We start from the raw sequence: 21746 nt of genomic DNA, 5'->3' as shown, positions 1-21746 counted from the left end.
CTGAATATCATTCTGTATCTTATTCTATTGTATTTCTATTTTTTTTTATTGTATCCAAATAACGGACTGCTATGACGACCTAATTTCCCTTTGGGGATGAATAAAGTTATCTATCTATCTATCTATCTTTTCAGCACAGTGCATTCCTCTGCCAAATCCCAAAACTCTCCTTCAGTCAATCGAACTGTCCCCTTAACATGTGAGGGATTTTTGTTCTGTTTATCAAGTTCCATGAATTATTCTCCAGGGAATCAGTGATAATGTCAAAAAGCACTCACAAATACCCACAATGTTAAAGAAGGTGATGTGTACATTTCTGGAATCCTCCCCCTGCTCAAGATCTGTACAGAAATGTAAAGGGTTCTTCCCGTACCCATACCGAGCCCTCCATTAAGTTACTTGGTAATCCATGGTTACCATCCTGCATAAAAGACAAACAAACAACCTCACCTCCTTGGCAGAGGTAATAAACAGTTATTTCTGTGGAATCATCACAATTCAGTATAACATCTGTTGCATAGAAGGAACAGTTCAACATTAGGGTTTCTATCTGAAAGTTAGAGAATACCATTGTTATGTTTGTAAATTAGCTTAGCTTGGCATAAGGGCCGCTAACTTGTCTTCAGTTTCTGCACCCGGTCAGAAAGTGGGTGGCCTTCAGAGGTGCTGTAGGGAAGAGGTTTTTTTATTTCCTTTGGCCAGAAACAGGCCTGTTGTTTCCTCCATTAGCAGTGCCAGCCTCATATTTTATACACAGGCATGAGAGTGTGTTTATATTCTCATCTAACTCTCAATGAAAGAGGGAATAAACTATATCCCAAACTGTCAAACTATTCAACTTGGAGGATCGTAAAGATAATACTTTCCTCTTTTGGAAAGAAAAACTGCTTTTACTTGAAAAATACAATCTATAACTTTCACATTAGCATGTAACTGTTGGAATAGCTGCAGAATGGGCTTCTTTTAAAGAGAGACATAATGGTGGTAACACTTTAATGACATGAGTGGCAGAAAATCAGGTAATTAACCGATGACTTCCTCAAGTCGACCACAAGATGGCGCCAGAGCCCTCTCTAGTTTTAAGACAGCACTGCAGTTTTCTCATCCAATCAGCAGACAGGGTGATCTGCTGCTGTACCAGACCTGAGGATGTGGGTCCAGAGACAAACAATATCACTGACTCATTGTTACTGTGATATTTTAGATAAAGCTGAGGAACATCTGAATGTGATGTGACAACAGCAGACCTGAGAGGAGCCGTCAGTCACCTCAGCCTGAAATATTCCCATATGTTTAAAAACTTCAACTAGCTTCTTCTCACAGATGATGCTCTGGCTCCTTAACACACTGACAACATGGTAGCTCTGTCTTTTCCGTCATAGCAGCTAATTGTGACACAAGTCTGTCCCCTTTGCTCGTTTACATCATTAAGACGGAGCTGCAGCGGCCGTATCCTCCGTCTCTGCACTGATGGATTTCAGGCTGACAGGCCCGAGCAGCAGCAGCAGCAGCAGCAGTGCTGTGTGTTTGCTGTCTGGTGTGCAGGCACCAGTAAGCCTGTGAGGGACGGAGACATCTGTATATCCAGGTTTTCTACTCCTGCAATGCACTGCTCAGTGTGCGTGGCAGGACAAGAGGAGGAACACGCTCGCCTGGCTGCGTGGCGAGCCATGGCAGCCATCATTGTTGTGTAAGACAGTGAAATAAGGATGAATCAATAGGTAAACTACAGTTTATATATATATATTGTGTGTGTGTGCGTGTGTGTGTGTGTGTGTGTGAGAGCTAATTTCATGAGAGTCTATGCATTTCCTGTCACTGGTGAATGGTGAGAGAGGATATATATTTGTCTATATGCATACAGAAATGAAAAAAAAAAAAAAAACTGGCATCAGCACTCACATAAAAGCTGTGTTGGACTATGCTGCTTAACTGAGGAGATTTAAAACCTACAAAAAACATTAGCAGGTTCACAATAAAGTCATGAGGAACTTTCTGGGAATAAAAAAATATGCTCCAGCAATAGCTGTGATAGGGATGTGTTGGGAACCACATGAGTATGTTGGGATGTTTGTATGAGTAGAATCCTGCCGTGGTGCTTGGGCAGAATATATTAATGTTATTAAATATTGTGTGAGGAAATATATTTTGAAAGACGGTTCATTCTGGTTTGAAATTAGATTTTGTTATTTTAATGTTTAAGGACAAATTTGCTTCTCAGCTCTGGAGAGTGAGTTTAGTTCCGAAAATGATGTGGAACTGAATTTAACCAGATTGAAAAGATCTCTGTTTACACACCGTGTCTTATCTCATTATCTGGAAACAGTGTGTTTTGTTAGTTCTGATGAACAAGATAGTGCATGTGAGTAGAACTAAAACAGAGTATTTCTTTCATTAGATGGAGACATAATGCAAAGCATATGAAACTGTCTCTTGCCAGGCCATTTAGAAACAAGACTGGGGCCAGTTTTAGGTCTTTAGCCTGAATAGAATGTGCTGTGTTAACATCAACTCCACTGAATTTAGTTCAATTGTATAATGCCAAATTAAAACATACATTATTATAGGGAACTTTACAGAGTACGGTGAAAGTGGCGGAAACCCAACAGTTCCCTAGATTGGTAAACACTTAGTGAAGATAAAAACCAGAACCAGAGTCAGGGTGTTGGGGGGGCGGGGATGAGATGGTGGTGGCACTAGCTATAAGTTCTATCTAAGAGACACTAACGAACCTTACATGAAGAGATGTCTGACTCCTGAACCCAGAGTGGGAGCTGGTTCCACAGGAGAGGAGCTGGTAGCTGCAGGCTGTACCTCCTGCTCTGCTCTTACCTTATAGGAGCTACAAATGAGCTTGAATTTAGGGAGCAAAGGGAACTATTGGGACAATACGGTGCAGTGATAGCTTTAATATACGTTGACACTTGCTCATTGTGGGATTTGTCTGTGCAGAAGGATTTTGAATTTCAATTCTGATTTATTCAGGGCAACAATGCAGAGAAGCTAATATGGGACATAGTTTCTTTCTCGTTCCTGTCAGTAGTCGTGCTGCAGCATTTTGGATCAGCATGTTAACATCTACTCACAACATGCTGAAGCTGAATAATGTTTACCATGTTCCCAACCTTCTATAGCATATTAGCGTGTAAACCAGCTCTGGCTGGTGGGAATGTCATGAGCTTTGCAGGTGTTGGACAAACCAAGATTTTGAGGCAATGATTGCATTGGATGAAAAGTCAGAGGTCACTGAAGATATTTTAATGTATCCTGAGGAAACCTGAGTGAGTATGTGTTCATGTATTCATGTCATGCCAATGTCAACGTTATTCAAAAGTTATAGAGACATTTAACTCAAAACAACATAAGTCAACTGTTGATGTGACACTAGAAGTCCGGGGTTCACCAAAGCTGTGATGGTCCAACCTCCGAGGACAATGAATGAGTAAAGTCCTAGCGAGTTGGGAGGTTGGAAGATATTTCAGTATGTACCAAAGTATCAGATTGTCCATATGAATGTGCAGAATCTGAAGGTGAGTGACAAGACTTAAGGGTTGTGAGCTTCTGGTTTCTGTTTCTAGTCTGACAAAACACGTCTGAGCAGGCTTTGGTTTCCCACACGTAAACAGTCCATGTGGAGAGCAAAAGAGGCGGAACGCATTGACTGACATGCATCAGCTGAAGGCTTTTTAATTAATCTGCTAATACAGTTGAGCCAAAATGTTGTCTGGAATAAAACAACTTCAAAAGTATCACTGCCTTTGTTTTGTGTGGAGAAACATTAAACATAGAAGACACCAGTCGGACTGTAAACTGAACACAGAGTCTCGGCCCAGATATCTGCTGTCTGCACTGGAAGCCCCAAAATATCGACAGTTGCCAACAGAGGCCAATTAGTCATGTGAGATTGGTACCAAAGTGATGGATCAACATTGCCAACTGCTGAGCCACGCTGTTAACATGCATGGCTAAATGTGCGCAGGAGCGCTTCAAGGTTTTAAGGGCAACGGGTCCTGGGGGGCCTCACATCAAACCGAACTGAACCCCTACTCCAAGAAACACATGATACCAAACCACATCATTCAAATCTTCAGTAATGTTTGAGAGCAAACCCTCACCACAAAGTTGTTGTTGCTCATTTCTAGACTTTCTAGGGGCCTCCTCTCAGCTCGGGGCCCCAGACAGGAGCCTGCTCTGCCAATCTTATTGCAACACCCTTGAATGTGCTGCACAGGTGTCGTTTGTATTGTTTGTCTGAAGCATGTCTTAATCTTCTTGTCCTGTCTTATTCAGGTACCACTTGGCATTTGTGATATTTACAAATGATTTGATGTCCTTAGTACCATGAATGCAAACCGCTGGAGCTTTGTCCATGTGGTTCTAGTGTGAAAATATTTTTTGTGTGAAATGAACACAAAAAACATTTATTTCAATATTAGGTGGATATGAACTACACTGAGTTCTATTTCAACAACAGATAACGTGAGATTAACTTTTGCATGTGAACATTAAAAAGCATAAAAACTACAAAGTTTGTCTATCCATCTGCTGAAACAGCACACACACACACACACACACACACACACACACACACAGGTTTGTATATTTTCAAACCTCATTTGCAACATTCGAGAAACTTTCTCTCTCTTAGTGTGAGATTCCCTGAGGCACTTAACAGATTCTGGTAACATGCACGAGCATGATCAGAAATCAAAGTCGTCTTATTGGAGTTGGATTCCCAACTCTGAGCTCAGTGTAGCGTTTCCAAGCTGCGTGCTGAATCACAGGCGCAGGGATTTCAAAACAGCTGAGAAGCTCCATCCACAGCCCACATGAAGAACACCTAAGCAGATCTAGTGGGGGGTGAGTTGGCATGAAGACACCGGCTCATCCATTATTATTAGAACTGCATAATACCATAAGAAAATAAAGTGATCGTGCTGCATTCATGTCACGTGGGAATAACTGGAGAAATGACTCATGGATAGAAGGCAGAGGGGTGGATGTGTTCATGTCTGATGCACTTTGAAGCCATAATGACACAGTGACTGCAGCTGTCCTCCACACAAGCCTTTTCACATGTGCACTTGGTTATGGAGTTCATGTTTTACAGAAAGCCAAACATAGACATGTGAACCACAAATGACTAATCCAGCACGGTGGATGCTGGATTGTGGCATTTTTACTTGTCAGCAGAAAAGAAGATTGAGGTTGTGCAGTTCTTTAGGTTTATTTTAACGTGAACGTGTGATGCCATACCTCTACTGTTGGTCCGAGTTAAATACTTTTCTCATCACTCCAAAGCTCAACTGTGTGGTTTTTAAAAAAATGTTGCATCTTGGCTAAAAATTACTTTATAATATTCCACTTACCAACATTGTTTTTGACCAGAGACCATAAAAAAAAGACGAACAATGTTTTAGAGAAACAGTTTCTATAATGAGCAAACACTTTGGCGACTGTGGAGAGAATAAACTCCCCAAAACCGTTTCTTTGAATTTATTATTTCAAAAAATGTCAATCCATCTAGCATTTATACATTAACAATAAATTGTCTACAACACCCTCTTATGTATTTCTAAGATATAAGGTATGAGGATGTTTGTCTCCTGTCAATAAATAATAATTTGCATTTACTGATATGAGTTCACACCAATGCTGCTGCTTTAGTAATTGTTGATACATGTGTGCAAATCATCCACAGGCAAGTTTGGAACTGTTTATAAATGAGATGAAGAGATGACGAGCTGGAACAATCAAAAACCATGTGAGGAACTCCTCTTCTGGAGCTTCAAGCTTCATCTGATGGCCCTCACCAGCAGATGCAGTCGGCTCCAATGTAGCACAATTATTATAATGGTTATACTATTTATATGCTGCTTATAAATTCTATAGTGGTGTTAAAATAAGGTGTGAGCAAATAAAACCTTTCACATCATTAAGTCACTGACTGTTATGTCACACTTCACTTTTACATGTACTCGCTTCACACATTATAAAATGCAGCATGTGTTCAAGTTTTTTTTTTCCTAGCTTTAATGTTAACACTAAGTATGCAGAAGAGTTCCATGTGTAACATACATTACCTCCCACCCAACATGCGTAGGCTTTGCTCGTGTTTGATCCCACCGCTGTGTTCCAGTGATGATCAAAGATCTGAGGCAGGCCCCGTCCTCGCAGCTCTGATCACACATTCATGGGTTTTTAAAGCCGTGACAGTGGTTGTTCCCACATCTGCTCCAACCTGGGACAAAAACTACCCCTATAAATAAAACCTGAATATGTGTTCTCCATTTTCATACTCCTTGTCATATTGAGTCTTTTATTTTAGCAGGATAAGCACATCATCCCCTTTATTTGTGACAGCAGACAGTTTTCATGGTCTGGTCTGCATTAGTCAAAAGAATATAAAAATAGAGAAGATAAAAATAGGATCATCTACACAGCTTCATCACCTGAGGAAGAAGAGTCTTCTATTTGCATTTATTCAAAATGTGGAGCAGCTTATAATAAATGGCCTGTGTTCATAGTAACACTTTAAGAGGGAAGTCAATTCATCTTCGGTTTCATTATATTTTCTGAGCCTTTGGTCAAAGAAAACATTCCTTACAATGAACAAATATTTATCTTGCTGAGCAATATTGTATTGTATCAGAGGTCAAGTGATTGTATTAATTGTCTGGAATATATTGTAAATATTGTAGATTGATGAGAAAAAAGAGCAAAAAAATATATATATATATATATATATATTTAGTGTGTGTGTGTGTGTGTGTGTACATGTCCATTCAGGTTTATACTAGTCAACCTATTAAGGGAGAGTTAAGGAGTCAATAGTTTCTGTTAAAATTAATCAATTAGTTGAGTGACAGTTAATTAAGTGGCAACAAATTTGGTATTTGATTAATTGTTTAAGACTGCATTAATTTTCCAATCAGAAAATAAAGCAATGTGTTGGTGGGACAAAACAAAGACTTTGACGACAGCACCTTGGTCTTTGGTGACTGAACTCTAACACACTTATGTTTTTTTATATCTTATAAACCAAATGACTATTCCAGACAAATAATCAGATTATATCAGTAACTATTAGTTTCGGACCTAATCGGAGTAATATTTTAAAGACATATATAATTCAGTTGTTCCATTTATTTGTTACTTAAAACCAAATACTGTTGTACACTGAGGATATTTGTAAAACATATAATATCTTCAGTTATATATAACATTACATCGATCATCCCGTACATACTGTGTTAGACTGATGAGTTCGGGTTAAGTGAAGACCTGTCAGTCATTAAGTTGATTAGATTTGAGCATGTGACCCGTGAGAGCTGCCTGCATTTTAACTTGCCAGCGTCTATCTGAAGCCTGCAACCAGAGAAAAACACAAACTTTTGGGAAGATGGGAAACCAAGTGTGTGTGTGTGTGTGTGCGTGTGTGTGTGTGTGTATAACAATGGCTGTAGAATGGCTGACAACAGCTTTATAACACAATTAGTCATGGCTTACCACACAGCATGTAATCCATTTATTACACATATTGTGAGGAGGACTTTTATTTAAAAAAATGAATCCACTGCAGTGTCTCTGTATCAGTCTGTAACGTGACCTCCGAATTAGATCTGACTCCAGAATTGATCTCATTTCGAGGTGTGTCTTGAAATGTCCAGCAGTGTGAGATGTGTAATGTTTTATAAAGTGGACTCCATGCTAAGTGTTGGGGCTCAGAGTTGAGGCTGGTGCATGATGGGAGCTGATATGACACGCAGCCAGTGGTGGCCCAGGCTGAGCTTCACGCTTTGTTCCAGGATCGCAGGGTTAATGGTTTTCCGTACTGGGTGGTGAGGGAGGAGCTGTTTTTTTTCTTCCAAGCATTCTGTGTTGGAAATTAGGATGCAGCCTCTGTTGTCAGAGCTGGGGAGCTGTCTGCCACTTTCCCAGCAGCCCTTAGGCCGGTGACAGGGAGATGGATGATATCTGCAGCCTGGCTGCACTGCTCCCCCAAAGCACGCACACGCACGGCACACACAAATGGAGCAAATAAAAAACACGCCTACACATAGACCCTCTTTCCCCCTCTCCTTGTATTTTCTTTTCCTCACACACACACACGCACACACACTCTTAACGATAGTATGAGTATTTGTCTAATACACCTCTCTCTTTATTGCCTTAGGCAACAAATCCAATATCCTACATATCAAGGGGGAATGAAAACCTCACACACAAATAGAAATGTTTAGAGGGGAAACTGCAGGACTCTTTCACTGTTTACTTACATTAAATAAAACATTACATTTCAAAATAACCAAACACACACAACATATTCAACAGAGACGTTTATTGAAATCACTATGTACAAATATAAAATGTAGAAACTGTTACATGTGCAATTATAAAAAAATTTTTAGGACACACAATGCTGGTGATAATGAAGTGTAATGCATTCTGGAGACTGCACCATGTAAAAAAATGTAGCTTTTATTAACACAGATAAAACTGCACAAGCCTCGTTATTGCTACAATAACTCAAGTAGCACATCTCTGCCCGTAGTGATACTTTAATTAAATAAAACGCACACTCTCCTTCACTGTATGGCTTTGAGAGGGAGGCTGAACTTGAACATGGACATGTATGTGTGTATGAATCACAACAGTGCAAAGTGTGTGTGTGTGTGTGTGTGCTGTCCCATCTCCCTCTCTCTCTCTCCCCCTTTTCTCCCTCCTGTTCTCATTGTCCTTACCTGCTATCCCGTTCTCTGCCATGCTGCTGATCTTCCTGCAGTCGGGACAGACTCCAGCGGCCATGTCACCTGAGCAACAGCTGCGGCATGCTAATTAGGAGCTGTGGGGAGGGGGGGTGGCTTGACTCTGCTTGCTGCTCTGCGCTGGCAGGGAACACCTCCTCCACCCCACCCCACCCCCACCCCCACCCCCCCAGCTCCACCTTTCTTCTTCCTCTTCCTCCTCATCACTCTGAAAGAACAGAGAGAAAGGAGGCAATAAATAGGACGGTGGAAAAACAAGGAGTGGTGAGGGGACAAATAATGCAGGAGTGGTGGTGAAGAGGCGCAGAGAAGAGGAAAGGAGGGGAAAATGGTGAGATGAGAAAGAGGGAGGATGGAGAGGGGGGAACGAGGGCTGGTGGGGAGCAGGGTGTTAAGGGAAACATCCATCACTGTTTTAAGTGACTGCAGTGGGAAGCTGAGTAAAAGGTCATCTGGTCTCTTTCAGTGCACAGTGGGCACCTGGGCAGAGCTGCGCTGCTTCCAGATGACTGCAGGCTAATTATCTTGCGCACGCCGTCTGTTACGGGACTCTGACACTTTTACTGACTCACTCCTCTAGTGCAAGTGCACAAGCAAAACAAGGCAGTGAAACACCCAAAGTCTGCCCCCTTCTATTGTCTGCAGGTAAAATGGTAACTAAGGTAACTAAGATTTGGGATCTTTTTATTTGCAAATGTTGTTATTATGTTATCATTGCAAATGCAAGTTGTGATTTGTCTTACCTCTGAGCGTGTGGAGAGAGACAACTGCAAGGGCTCCTAGACAAAAAGAGATAATGATAATTGCAATTTAGCATAAATGTGGGCAAATACAACTACCTTCTATTTCAGAGGGTTTCCACTGCTCTAAAATGATGGAGAGACTTGAAGCAAAATGCAGCAGGATACATGAAACGTCAACTCTGGTAAAATATCAAAGGTGAAATCACTCAGATCACTTGTGATTATCCAAGTGTCCACCTGCGCACAAGCTGAGTGGAAGCACTTGAGAACACACAAGGAACTTGTGGTCGAGACCTGTTTCAGCAGGGACGCAAAGCAAATGTGTACGAGACGAGGATCGAGTGGGTGTGTGTTTTACCTGAATTCAACTCATTTGAAACTGTGGCACTAATGCAGCACTGGCAGATAAAAGGCAGAGTCACAGAGTGGCTGAAAGCGTGACCTCTGATTGGACATCTCTGCCAAAGACAACAGTCTGGTGGCCAATGGGTTAAAAGCTTTTCCTTGCAGCGACAATGTGGGGCCAGCTATAGGTTGCAGGTTGGCTGTCCAGTAGCTGGATAGACAGAGCATAATTATCCCAGCCAGTTACAGTTCAATAACTCCATCAAGCTGCTCGCCAGATACCAGGTTTCCCCGGCAACGCCTCCGAAGTGAATCACAGATCAGAAAGAGACGGGAGATAATACGGGACCCGGGGAGGGAGCAGGGCCAGGAGGACCGATGGGAGATACTCCCCTTAAACACTGTGGACCTTTACACAGAACACACACTTTCACACACAACAAGCCAGGTCTGAGAGCATTCCAGTTGGCTGTGCTGAGACCTCTGGCCTGTCACAGCGCCAGTCTGCTCCCTTTGAGCGTCGCTGTTTGGTTTTCAATCATCAGCCTCACTTTCCAGACTCCTGCTCTGTGCCCACAGGCCCACTGCGAACATCCTCGGGTCTCAGCACAGCTCGACCGTCCTTTCAATAGACACCCCCGCCTCCCACAGCACTTACTGTAATCGGAAAAAGTTAATGGAGTTTATCTCTCATCTCTGTCGCCCTGAGAATAATAGAGAAACTTTTGTGCTTTCGATGCACAGGGATAATTACATTACAAGTGGCAATACGATTTATGCCCTTGATTGAATTAAAAACAAAATTGATTTGGCTGTAGTGCCGACTTCAAGGGAGGGGGCTGTGTGTATGAAGTGTCTGCTTCTTTTTGAACGGTGCATGTGTGCGGTGTCATTGGCACACTTTAATGTGAGTGTGTGTGTGTTCAGGTGACTGTCTGGCCTCCTGCCGCAGTGTCTGGAAACTCAGACGCCACCCCCCACCTCCATTCCTCCTCTATTCCAAGCTGCTTCGCTATCAGGCTTACCTGACGCCCCCACCACACACACAGACACACACACCTGCGATTCTTCCCTCACCCTGCTGCGATAACAGATCCTCTGAACACTGAGCTGCTTCACCAGACAACACAACCTGACAATCAATGCTAAAGAACAGAAAAAAACCCCAAGGCCTCTTATTCACTAAATCCATCTGATTTCCATGTCAGCTCCAGCCCAAATCCAAATGTGGCGGATAAATGTTAATCTGTTCTTATTACTTTTATCGGGGAGCGATGTGGTAGCGCGGCGTGTTACACAACCACCTCTGAACAATGGAGTGTAATCTCTCGCACACACTCGGGTCCATCAGCTGGAGCCTTTGGTTTATCTACACCTATTCAAGGTCTGAATCAATCTTTGCCGCAGTAACTTGAAGACCAGCTGAGTACAGAAGCCACATCCTGAACGCTGTTTATTTAGTATTGATAAAATGTGCATCATATTAATGTTCAGCATTTTGCTGAGGCACTGCATTCATTACAAAATGAAGCAAAAGCTTTTTTAATCAGTTTTTGATGATTTCATGAACTTAATCATTGAAATGTGTTGGGTCTAAATTGTATTAAAATAATTCTTAGTGTAGTGACATTACATGAATGATCTTGTCCTTCTCACACATAGTACATAAATACTTAAAAATAAAAGTGAAATCAACATATTATTGCATTCTGCTATTAACTAACATGACATTGACAACATCTTCCACATTTATGATAACTGCATCTCTTTTTATAAAAACAAAAGGTTAAACTGTGCATTTTAAGAATCATAAAAAGACTGCTCTTATTATAAATGACTATTTAAAAAAAAAAGAAACATATATTTCATATTTCAGTAATTCATAGCCGGTTCATAGCAGGTTTCTCATTTTGCGTTTGTCTGGAAATATAAATTATCAATTTATCACGAATAAAAAAACGGAACCGTAGCAAAATCATGTTTTAAATAAATTATATCCAAAAGGTCAGAGATGCACTAATTGGCCTGGAAGCTTTTATAGAAAAATAAAATACAGCTTTTCTCTAAAGCAGATTTTCTCTTTTTCTAGCCTCTTCTCTCAGATGCACTTTAATGTTTAGATTGCACAAAAGAGATCAGTTTAGCAGTTGCTCATGGAGAACTAGTTTGACTTTGAACAAAGTTTGTATTCCCCATGCCGTGGAGTTACAAAGTAGCCGGGAGCTGATTTTTACGGGGGGATGTTTATTGGATCCTTGGCGGATCGCTCCGAGCATGCTGCTTTGTTACTGTTGGGGGAGCAGTGAGGGTTTCATCAGTGGGTTTGGGTGCTGCCAGACTTTGCTGCGTGTCAGACAGACCCTAATAAAACTGTCTGGCTGTTTTGTGGGCACCAGCTCTGCTCTGGCTGTGCTGCGTCTGACTGTTCAGCACTTGTCGCACTGTGCCTGGCTGTTTGGTATTCATGGGGCATGGCACTCCTTCAGCTGTTGCTGGGGGCTCTGTGGCACAGGCACAGACTGATTAGTTGGCATCGGCATTGTTCACTGTGAAACCAAATGGGGAGACGAGGAGGAAAAAAAACATAATTAGGGAGAGAGGGAGACTGGGAGAAAGATGGAGAGGAGGGTACTAGAGAGAAAATCAATTGTTTTCAACTGCATTCCTAATATGGGTAATTTAGCAGAAATTAGGTTTTCAGAAAAGCATGCTGCCTTGGGTAAAACTGAAAGTTTAAAAACGAGGTCAAGCTGTAATAGTGAATGAAGTCATACCTTTCAATATCGCAAAGGAATTGAAGATTATTTTTTCTTCCACAGGCCTAATTTATTGTAATTGCACTACTATAGTCATGTTCTTAAAAGACAAGTCCAGTGTTTTCATTTTCTATTCAATGTTCAATCTTTTTTATTGTGCCGTGTTGCTGCATTACAATGTCTGTCTGAGTCGTCCTACACCTCCACTTTAAATATTGATTCAGACCATTAACCAATTTGGTTGTGACATCTCATGACAAAGGCAAATTCAGACGGAAATTATCAAATTAAGGAAGCATCACAATTCCTGCGGACACTGATTAAACATTGTAAAACTGTGATGATTGATTGTAAAATATGTTTCCTCTATTCTCAGAAACTGCATGCACAGGAGATATAACTTTCTGTTTACTGAGAATTTAAATATTATTGTGTATCCCAGTTGTAAATAATTTGAATCATCCAAGTCACAGTGAAAATGAATTAAATTCATTCAATAAGAAAACTATTGCTCTAAAATTGTGATATCAATTAAAAAAAACACACACACACACACACACACACCTTTATAGTTCTGTTTGTGTGTTTTTTAATTAATATTAAATAAGTCAAAAGACAAGTATAAATATTTTGTGCCACACTTATTTTTTCAAGTGACTGCTTGTTATTCGATACTATATTCCAATATTGATTTTGAAAACTGTTACACAAATATTCGGCTAAGGTGCAGACAGTTATGAAGTGGTAGACCTGACATTAAGATCATGTATGTGTTATACAAAGAATGAATTGTAAATAAATGTGTTAGCTGAAGGCGAGCGATTAGGTTAGCAGAGGGCTGCAGACAGAACAATAAAACTGGTGTATTACATTTAGAGAACAGCAGCAGCAGATGAGGCATCAGTGTGAGGCTGCCGCTGGAGTGTCTAAATGAAACTGCAGTGATCACGTTCGGAGCGGCTGTCTTGGTAATGGTGGACCAGATATATTGGCCGGGTCTCTGCGATGCTGTGCTGTGGTGCGGTGGTGACAGGGGTTAATCAACACGAGGCTGGGGTGTGGTGGTTTGGAGTGGTTGGTGTTCTGTCATTTCTAATCAGATCATGTGTTACTTGAACGCTATTCAAGCAAATATGTTGGCACACAGAGAAATGATGGTGCTGGATGACAGTGCAGTGCAGTGATGACGGGTATTTTGCTTTTTATGCCAGTGACACTGCTGTGATCACAAGAGGCATCTTTTGATTCATTTTTTGGGGAAACAATACAATTGGCTGGCGGCACCAGGCATGCACATTCCTGCAAATACAGTTTAATCGATGCTGCAGTTGAGTTGACAGTTTATAAATCATGTGACGGGAGCTGACTGAACAGACATCTTACAAACATTTGGTCTTTATTGTACTCAGCAACTTCCTCTTCCTTGCTCTATGTCGTCCCTGCCACGTTTGGTAGCAGTAAATCAGTTACTGCTTCATCCCGACTGCGCCATGGGAACATTCGGTAGAAAGTCGATTGTGCCCTCCGCCCGCGTCCCAAGAGCCTAACCCGTGATTTTTTATCAAGAGAGCTCACAAGTTAGGGTCTCAGGGAGCAGGTGAAGTACGAAAGAGTCTACTGAGGAGCCGCAGGCAGCTGCAGGGCACAGAGTGGCACTGACACCTTTCCCCCTCGCTCGCCCTCACGCACACACACACACACACACACACGCACGCACTTTCTATTTCTGCTTCTTAAAAGTACCCAATTTCTGCCCAAAGGCACCGACAGCCACAAGGTGTCTATCTGAAGGGAGGGCTGCAATCAGAAAACAACAAAGCTCCCAGCCTCGGATGGAGGTAAAGGTCCCCATGTTCCTCCTTTCTCCCACTGCAGACAACTTATTCTGTTCACAAGGCTCAGCTTGATTCCTGTGCACACAAAGACATGCAAAGGTAGAAACATTTTCAGACAAATGCTTTCACGCACTAAATACCACAAGACACTAGACGACAGCAGCAGCATCAAAAGAGAACAGAGATAACAAAGGAAGACAAAGAAGAAAATTAGATGCACACAGCGGTAAATTCGATGGAGACGGACCAGACTTAAATTATCTTCATCGCAGAGTCCAGACAGAAGCAGGAGCAGGGGATGAGACAGACAGACAAGCCTGCGCTGCCGGCTCTGTGCTAACTAGCCTTTGTGCTGGAAAAGGAAAAGCCCCCCAGCCAAGGAGCCGGGCTCGCCTCTTTGTCCTAAAGAGCGTCGGCTGATCATCACTCTACATTTCTCTCGTCCAGGATGGCAGGACCGCCGTCTGTGAGACCATCCGCCCCGTTTGCACTGACTGATGGAGGCAGAGAGACACCTAGCAGCCTCAGCATCTGGCTTTCCACCGCAGAGGCGACCACTGACAGTTTGGTCAGGAATGAATAAATAAATAATAGTACAATAAAAAACACACACAGAGCTTTGTGGTTCTGCTCCATAGCTGCTCAGCACCGATGAGAGTGGAGGTAAAATTCCAAAAGCAAAAAGCGGAATCGGACGGGCTCGTCTCCAGCACAGGTACAGGTTTTCATGATGCCTCCAAAACTTGTGACCCCCCCCACCAATCCCCCACCCCCACCCGCCAGCAACTTTTCACCACTGACTGCAACACCCTTGACGCTGCATGCTACCACCCACCTGCCCAACTCTGCTGGGCACGTAATAAGTTGTCAGCGTCAAAGGCAAACAAGCTTCAGTGGGACTTCGGGCACAGTTTGAACCATAAAATGTGCAACGACAGTAAAGATTAACCTCGCAATGTTGAAAACATTCCCATGTCATTTTTTGCCTGTCATGTTCTCAAACACACCAGTGACTGACCCCACCCCCTCCGCCACCCCCGTCCTCCCATCCCAACACCCACCTTACAACTCCTCCCCCTCAGACTAAAAAAAAAAAAAAAAAAAAAAAAAATCGGATAGATGTCTCTGACTGTCTCCTTCTCTCTGGGGAACGCCAGGCAAAGTGGAGGCTACCGGAAATGAATGCTCCGTGCCACCCGACGCGCTGCCTTGCACGCTCACTCGTCTGTCTGCCACCGACTACGCCTTTTGTTGTCCGCCTCTGAGCTGAGGCTGAGGAAGAACAGAGGGAAAAAAGGGGCAGCGGTGGAAGAAGGGAAAAAAGAGGGTGAAAGAAAGAGATGGAGGGGGTGGGGGGGGGGGGTTTACTAAGCCCCAGCCAAGGTGTCCGAGGTAAGCTGCAGCCAGACACAGGTCAGTGAGGTGGGACAAACCCCCACCTATCCCCCTCCACAAACACACACGCACACACACCTACCCCTCAGCACACACCATCGCTACATCCCAGCGCTTGCATTGTCAGCTCCATCTCAGCATCTTAACAGCCCCCCCCCCCCCCCCCCCACACACACACACACCCCACGCACTCCCCCTCCTCCTTGCTCCAGACACTGGGACATCAGCCATGTCGTGACACTGTCATCTACACCATCTACTTTTATTTTTCCCACCCTTCCTGCTTTCCTCTGCCGTCACAGGTCCAGCACGATGGGTTGCCAACAAGCAAACAAAAACATTTGGTTCCCCCACCTGCCACCACCATTTCACATACAACACCCTCCACCCCCACATTTGACCCTTCCACCCCCCCAAAGCCCTGCCTCTCCAGCATCCACTGCCCTCTACCTCCACAGCCCCGGACCCCACCCACCACCACCACCACCCCTCCCACCACACCAGGTCTGTACCTGTCTGCTTGTCTCGCTTGTCTGTTATTCCCTGTCTGCAGCTGCTTGCCCAAAGTGAGATACTGCAGCAGGAGTCTGCAGCGACAGCCCTCGCTCTTCCTCCTCTCCCTCGCTCTCTCTCCCGCTCCCTCTCTCACACCCTCCATCCAGCCTTTGCTGGTGAACACGTTCCTCCCTGTGCTGATCAATTTCTTCTTTTTTTTCCTCCAGCAGCACACGCACACGCACACGCACACACACACACACACACACACTGCAGTGAACTGGTTGTGGAGGAAGATGCACTGTAGCAAAACACTGTCTTGTAACATGGATGCAGCTTGCCCTGTTAATGCAAACACACAAAACACTCATCATCAGATTCAGCCGCTGATGCAAAATTGAGAGCAGACAGTCAACTGAGACAGACGACACACAAACACGGACCCTCACTCAGACACAACTCATGCACTGGCTGCAACAAACAAACTAACAGGACCGCCAACAAAAAGAAAAAAAAGAGAAAAAGATGGAGACAATCGGCACCGCTTGAATGGAGAGACCGGACAGAGGACACAGAGGACTACAGCGGCTCAGCCAACACATACGCAGACAAATTGTCACACACAGACAGCGATGTGGTCACCGCAAGCACAATCACAAACAGCCACTGTCACAATATTATGACCGAGACTTCAAAGTAGAAGCGTAAGGAACAGGACTGCTGATGGGGAGGCATTTGCTAACATTGTGTCATCAGTCTTTTTCTCATTTTTTGCAGACGTACTGCCGATGACCACAAAATATCTTCCTCTAAACTATCTACATGCAAACTGATCCCCATGTGTCTCTCTGTCAGCTTATTACCACAGAAACACAGCAGCCTTTAGATGAAGAAATATGCCAGATCAATACTTATCATATATATTTAAACATACAGCTATTAAATTAAATGTGATCTCCGAAATTACAATATTACAATCAAATTGTTTAAACTTGGATTGTAAGATTTCTGAGAAAAAAAGGGTAAGTGAAATTTTTTTTATTTTGAAGTGAATCAATTTATTGACAGGAATTCAAATTCTTGCTTGTAAATGTTTCATATTGCCTCTCCAGCAGGAATAACACAATAATTACATATTACCATTATTTTTAGATATTACAAATGCTTTTATTTTTGTAGTATGGGATGTTTGTGTATGTGTGATGAATGCAATGAAACAGCAGGTCAACTGTGGACGGTATAAAGAAAAAACTTAAAGGAGACATTTTTCTCATTCTCCTTCTGTCTGAATAGGATCTGCCCTTGATGGCCTGCTCTAATCTCAGACCTTAATCAGTTTCAACACCCTGGATAGATTAGGGTTATGACCCTGTGTGACAGAGGGGGCAGGGAAAGAGATCGGCAAATGTTATCATTGATTGATTATGCCCTTTAATTCAAATGGGAAACAGCAGCTTTCTTAACTCAGACGCAATACAGAAAAGGCTAAATTGGAAAATGTCACATCATCAAAGGCGGCAAATGCGCAGCTACCTTTCCGTTCCGCAGAAACGTAAAGAAGCAGGGCGAGCCAAGAGCCTAAGACGTGTTGATGTAAATCCTGCAGCCAATGTCAAAACCGTGGCCAGGTTGAAGTCTATGGGGGATGGTTGGTCTTCTGAGATTGGCTCAGTGATGGCGGTGGTGACGCAGAGACGGGGGGTTGGGAATGTGCTGTATGTTAAAGCCAGCGGGGCCAGCAGGCGGCCATATAGGTGATCAATCAGCTCCATTACAGCCATGTCACTGCAGAGTCTGGAGCTGTCGCCGCATTCCGCCCATCACCCCTCCTCGCACGCACACACACACACAAGCGATGCTCACTTCGTTTCTAGTCTAGACTGGAATTGCAGCCCTCTGGTGTGATGAAATTGGTCCACAAGAGCAAACTGCATACAATGGCAGATAAACAATCCAGGCCTGTGTATCGATGACACACGTTTTCAAAGAACCGTCGGCAATCAGGGCACAGAGGTATCTTATTAGGATGGGATTTGCCACTGATCAGAGAATACACAACCAAGTTGTTGTGACAGAGCTGAAGCTGATTCTAATTCACTCTCTTTGAATTGTGCCAGGAAAATGCTTTTCAAACCACCCAAAAATAGGAACGGCTCCATTGTGATTGTTAAGGAGCACGCAGCATGAGCTAAGAGACATTATGCAGCAGACACCTGCAATGACACCGTTCCCTTTTTCTACAATAAGCTCAAAATATCTCCACGCAGCTTGGAGATGCATATCTGTGCCACAGATGCCAGGCAAGCCTCAGACAGGTATCCAAACAATGGACTTATCTTTAGTCAGTGCAAGCAGCATAGAATGGGAACATGGAGCAGCAAATGTAGGAGGGGTGAAGAAGAGCGGAGGAGAACGACGACGAGGGGTGGGGGGAAGTAGGACGCAGGAAATATGTGATGCACAGCGCCTCAGCAGCCAGCCAGCCAGCCAGCCAGCCAGCCAGCCAGCCAGCCAGCCAGCCAGCCAGCCAGCCAGCCAGCGGGACATTAATGACGATCATGTCTTGTCACACTAGCTGTCGGGCCAGTCAGCAGATCTTGCCCTTGTCCCTGCCCTTCTCCAATCAATGGCATTGATCTCTCCCAGGGGTCAAGGGGCAAGAGCGTATCAATAGGAGGAGAGTGGCTGATGCAGCAGGCGGATAGGGGCTGACTCCAGACAGATCAATGACAAGCCCTGTCTGCCATTGGTGTGTTATGATTATTCATTTGCCATTAACCCCACCACATTAAGGGAATATGTTTCCTCAGGAAGAAAAAGTGCTTGAGGCTGCTCGCTTTTATAGGGAAGTGAGATTTTATGAGTTGGGGGGAGCCGAAGCACCAGTATGGCCAGAAATGACAGTGTTCAGGTCTCAGACGATTTGTTACTAAGGTTTCCACCCGTCTGTGACGTCAAGAACAACAAGCCAATCGCTGCTCTCAAAGTTGATACAGATGCAGTTGGCTGAATTTACCAGTATTTTGTGCCTGAGCATCACACCCTGTGATAGATTAGTGTGGCTCTTGAAAACTTGAGGAAGAGAAAGTATCAGAGTATGCAGCCCCTGTGCACAGGGCAGTTCCTGTGTAATCTGCTGACCACAATGTACAATATATATACTGACGATGCAGGTTATGTGTGTTATTGCTTTTCTTACTCCAACTGGAGAGCTTGGATGAATCAACATTTCTATTGAAATGGCCAAGGATGAAAAAAGATCCTTTCAAATGACTGATTTGAGGATTTGTGTTTTTACTAGTAGTTTTTAAAATTAAAAAAGTGTTGCAATGAGAGATTTAATGTGTTAATACAGAGTTCAGGTTGTTCGTTGTGTCTCACCGATTTGGTGTAAAGGTGACACCGACTCACTGTGCAGCTAAATAGCATTGCCAGCACTTTCCTATATACATAATTTGGATTGCAGCACGCCAAATTCAATAAAGAAAAATCCTTATTTTATTCATTCTGAAAGTCAGCTGAAGAACCTTGAGGCTTCTGGCCAACAACCCATAAAACAAATAAAAAAGGAAAAAAAGTCAGTGGCCTGAACCGCCCCTATCTAATCCCATAATTTATTTGTTCAACCATCCCATAAATGAAGGCCCAGCTGGAACCAATGACTTTTAGCTGTGCTGCTGGGGCAGCTGGACAGAGGTTGTGCTGAGGCAGCAGGATTCTCAGCAGCAACGCTTTCCTCTGCACATCTGGAGGAACACTTGGAGTTCAGAGGTTAGTGTATATGACAAATTTACTGTTCTTAAAATAAACTCTATGAAGGCAGATCGTGAGTCTCCATCCTCAAGGAAGATGAAATATCTCTGTTTAGCAAAACTGAAAATGAGGTATATATTTCTATATATATGTTTTCCTCGTACCCAAAATAATGCTTAATTTCAAGTCTCAGTGTTGCTTTTCAGCAGATATACTGACTAGTTTCTGTGAGTGGGTAAGAGCAGTGGTGGTGTGAACCCTGGTGATGCTGGGAAAAATAAGGGGGCGTGATCTTATAGATAAAGGTGTTCTTGAGTTTCCAGGGATTAACCAGGATCATATTCCTTCACAGAAACCTGTTTGATGGGAGTGACTCTGTTGCAAAACTGAGCAGGATCTCTGGCTTTCAAGTATTTAATTAATGATGAAATAAAAATAACTGTTTCCAAATATCCCATTCAATATCTGCATGGAGAAAAAGCTACTTCTGGGTTGTCTACATGGCCAAGATGAATTTGATGAATTGAATTCCTACCTCTGTTAATTCATAAAAAAAACTTTTTGGGATCTATTATCCTTTGTACAGCTTTAGCACTATGGTTTACATCCCTCTTTCTGGTAAATGAATAAGATATTTATTATTATACAGCAAATTTATATACAATCCCAAAGCCAACAGGAATCAAAAGAACAAACAGCCAGATATATTATTGTAAATGATTACAAGTTAACAAAGTATAACAACATCTATGTCTGTATGATTAAGTGAAAACTCTAAGCATCAAACACCACACACAGATGCAATCTCGACCACTTGAATCCGAAGAGCAAATTGGATAAATGACAACGGTTGGAGAGAGGTAGTCCACTCAGACCTGGCCACAAACACAGCAAATGCAGTGCCATTCATCAAAGTGAAAAACCACTGTCACAGTGATAAAGAACTACCGCAGAAATTACAACAATGCTCCCTCCTAAAGCAGCATTTCAAATCAAAGTCGTCCTGAAGAGTAACAGACTGTGGTAAACCTTGAGCTCATCTACCAGTGATCTACCATTTTTCTCTTGTGTGTTGCTTTGGATTCATTTTACAAACCGTGGCTTAGCGCCAGACAGAAATGAAGTCAGATGCATTCAGGCTAGTGGAGAAGTCTACAGTAAACAGAGACTTTAGTGTCGCCGAGTCAAGCTTCACCCTGAAACTAGACCTCATATTACAAATGCTCATTGTATGGAACTGCGGACAATATATCACAAGGCTCAGAAACAACGTATAAACATTCAGCTTTCCCATGCTGGGAAACCTGTAATACTGCTGAGGTTTACTGAAGCAGCTTGAGGCAAACAGTTTTAAATAATTGCAAGTGTGATAATTAAACCTCGGAGTCCCTGAGAAATGTATCTAACAGGAGTCAGCTGCTGAAAAATGTCAAAATGTAATGTGAAAATGGCATCGCCGTAAAACCACAGGGCACGGCAATCACCAGAAATGATGTGTTAAACAGAAAAAGTCAGATTTATTATGATTACTATATTTTATACTTGGTGTTTATGTCAAACCATCTGTGCATCATAATATTTTGGCACTCGGCTCACATGCGACTGACTCGGGGGACGCCGCAGCCCCGTGCTGACGACACAGGCTGAGGTGAAATA

The 21746-nt window shown here is 43.0% G+C and overlaps 1 long non-coding RNA gene across 1 annotated transcript in view; it reads right to left on the bottom strand.

Moving 5' to 3' along the window:
- Nucleotides 1–8314: 8314 nt before the first annotated feature.
- The window catches only part of LOC109628501 (uncharacterized), a 45458-nt gene continuing 32026 nt past the window's right edge, over nt 8315–21746 (bottom strand). The window contains exons 3-4 of the long non-coding RNA XR_011238602.1: nt 9512–9547; nt 8315–8976 (exon numbers count right to left, since the gene is read on the bottom strand). This is a non-coding gene — a long non-coding RNA (uncharacterized lncRNA). The remainder of the gene's footprint in view (nt 8977–9511; nt 9548–21746) is intronic.

This window comes from Paralichthys olivaceus, chromosome 15 (genome assembly GCF_024713975.1).
Source record: "Paralichthys olivaceus isolate ysfri-2021 chromosome 15, ASM2471397v2, whole genome shotgun sequence".
Classification (NCBI taxonomy): domain Eukaryota; kingdom Metazoa; phylum Chordata; class Actinopteri; order Pleuronectiformes; family Paralichthyidae; genus Paralichthys; species Paralichthys olivaceus.
Note: the sequence above shows the minus strand (reverse complement) of the source record. Positions and strands in the feature narration are given on the sequence as shown.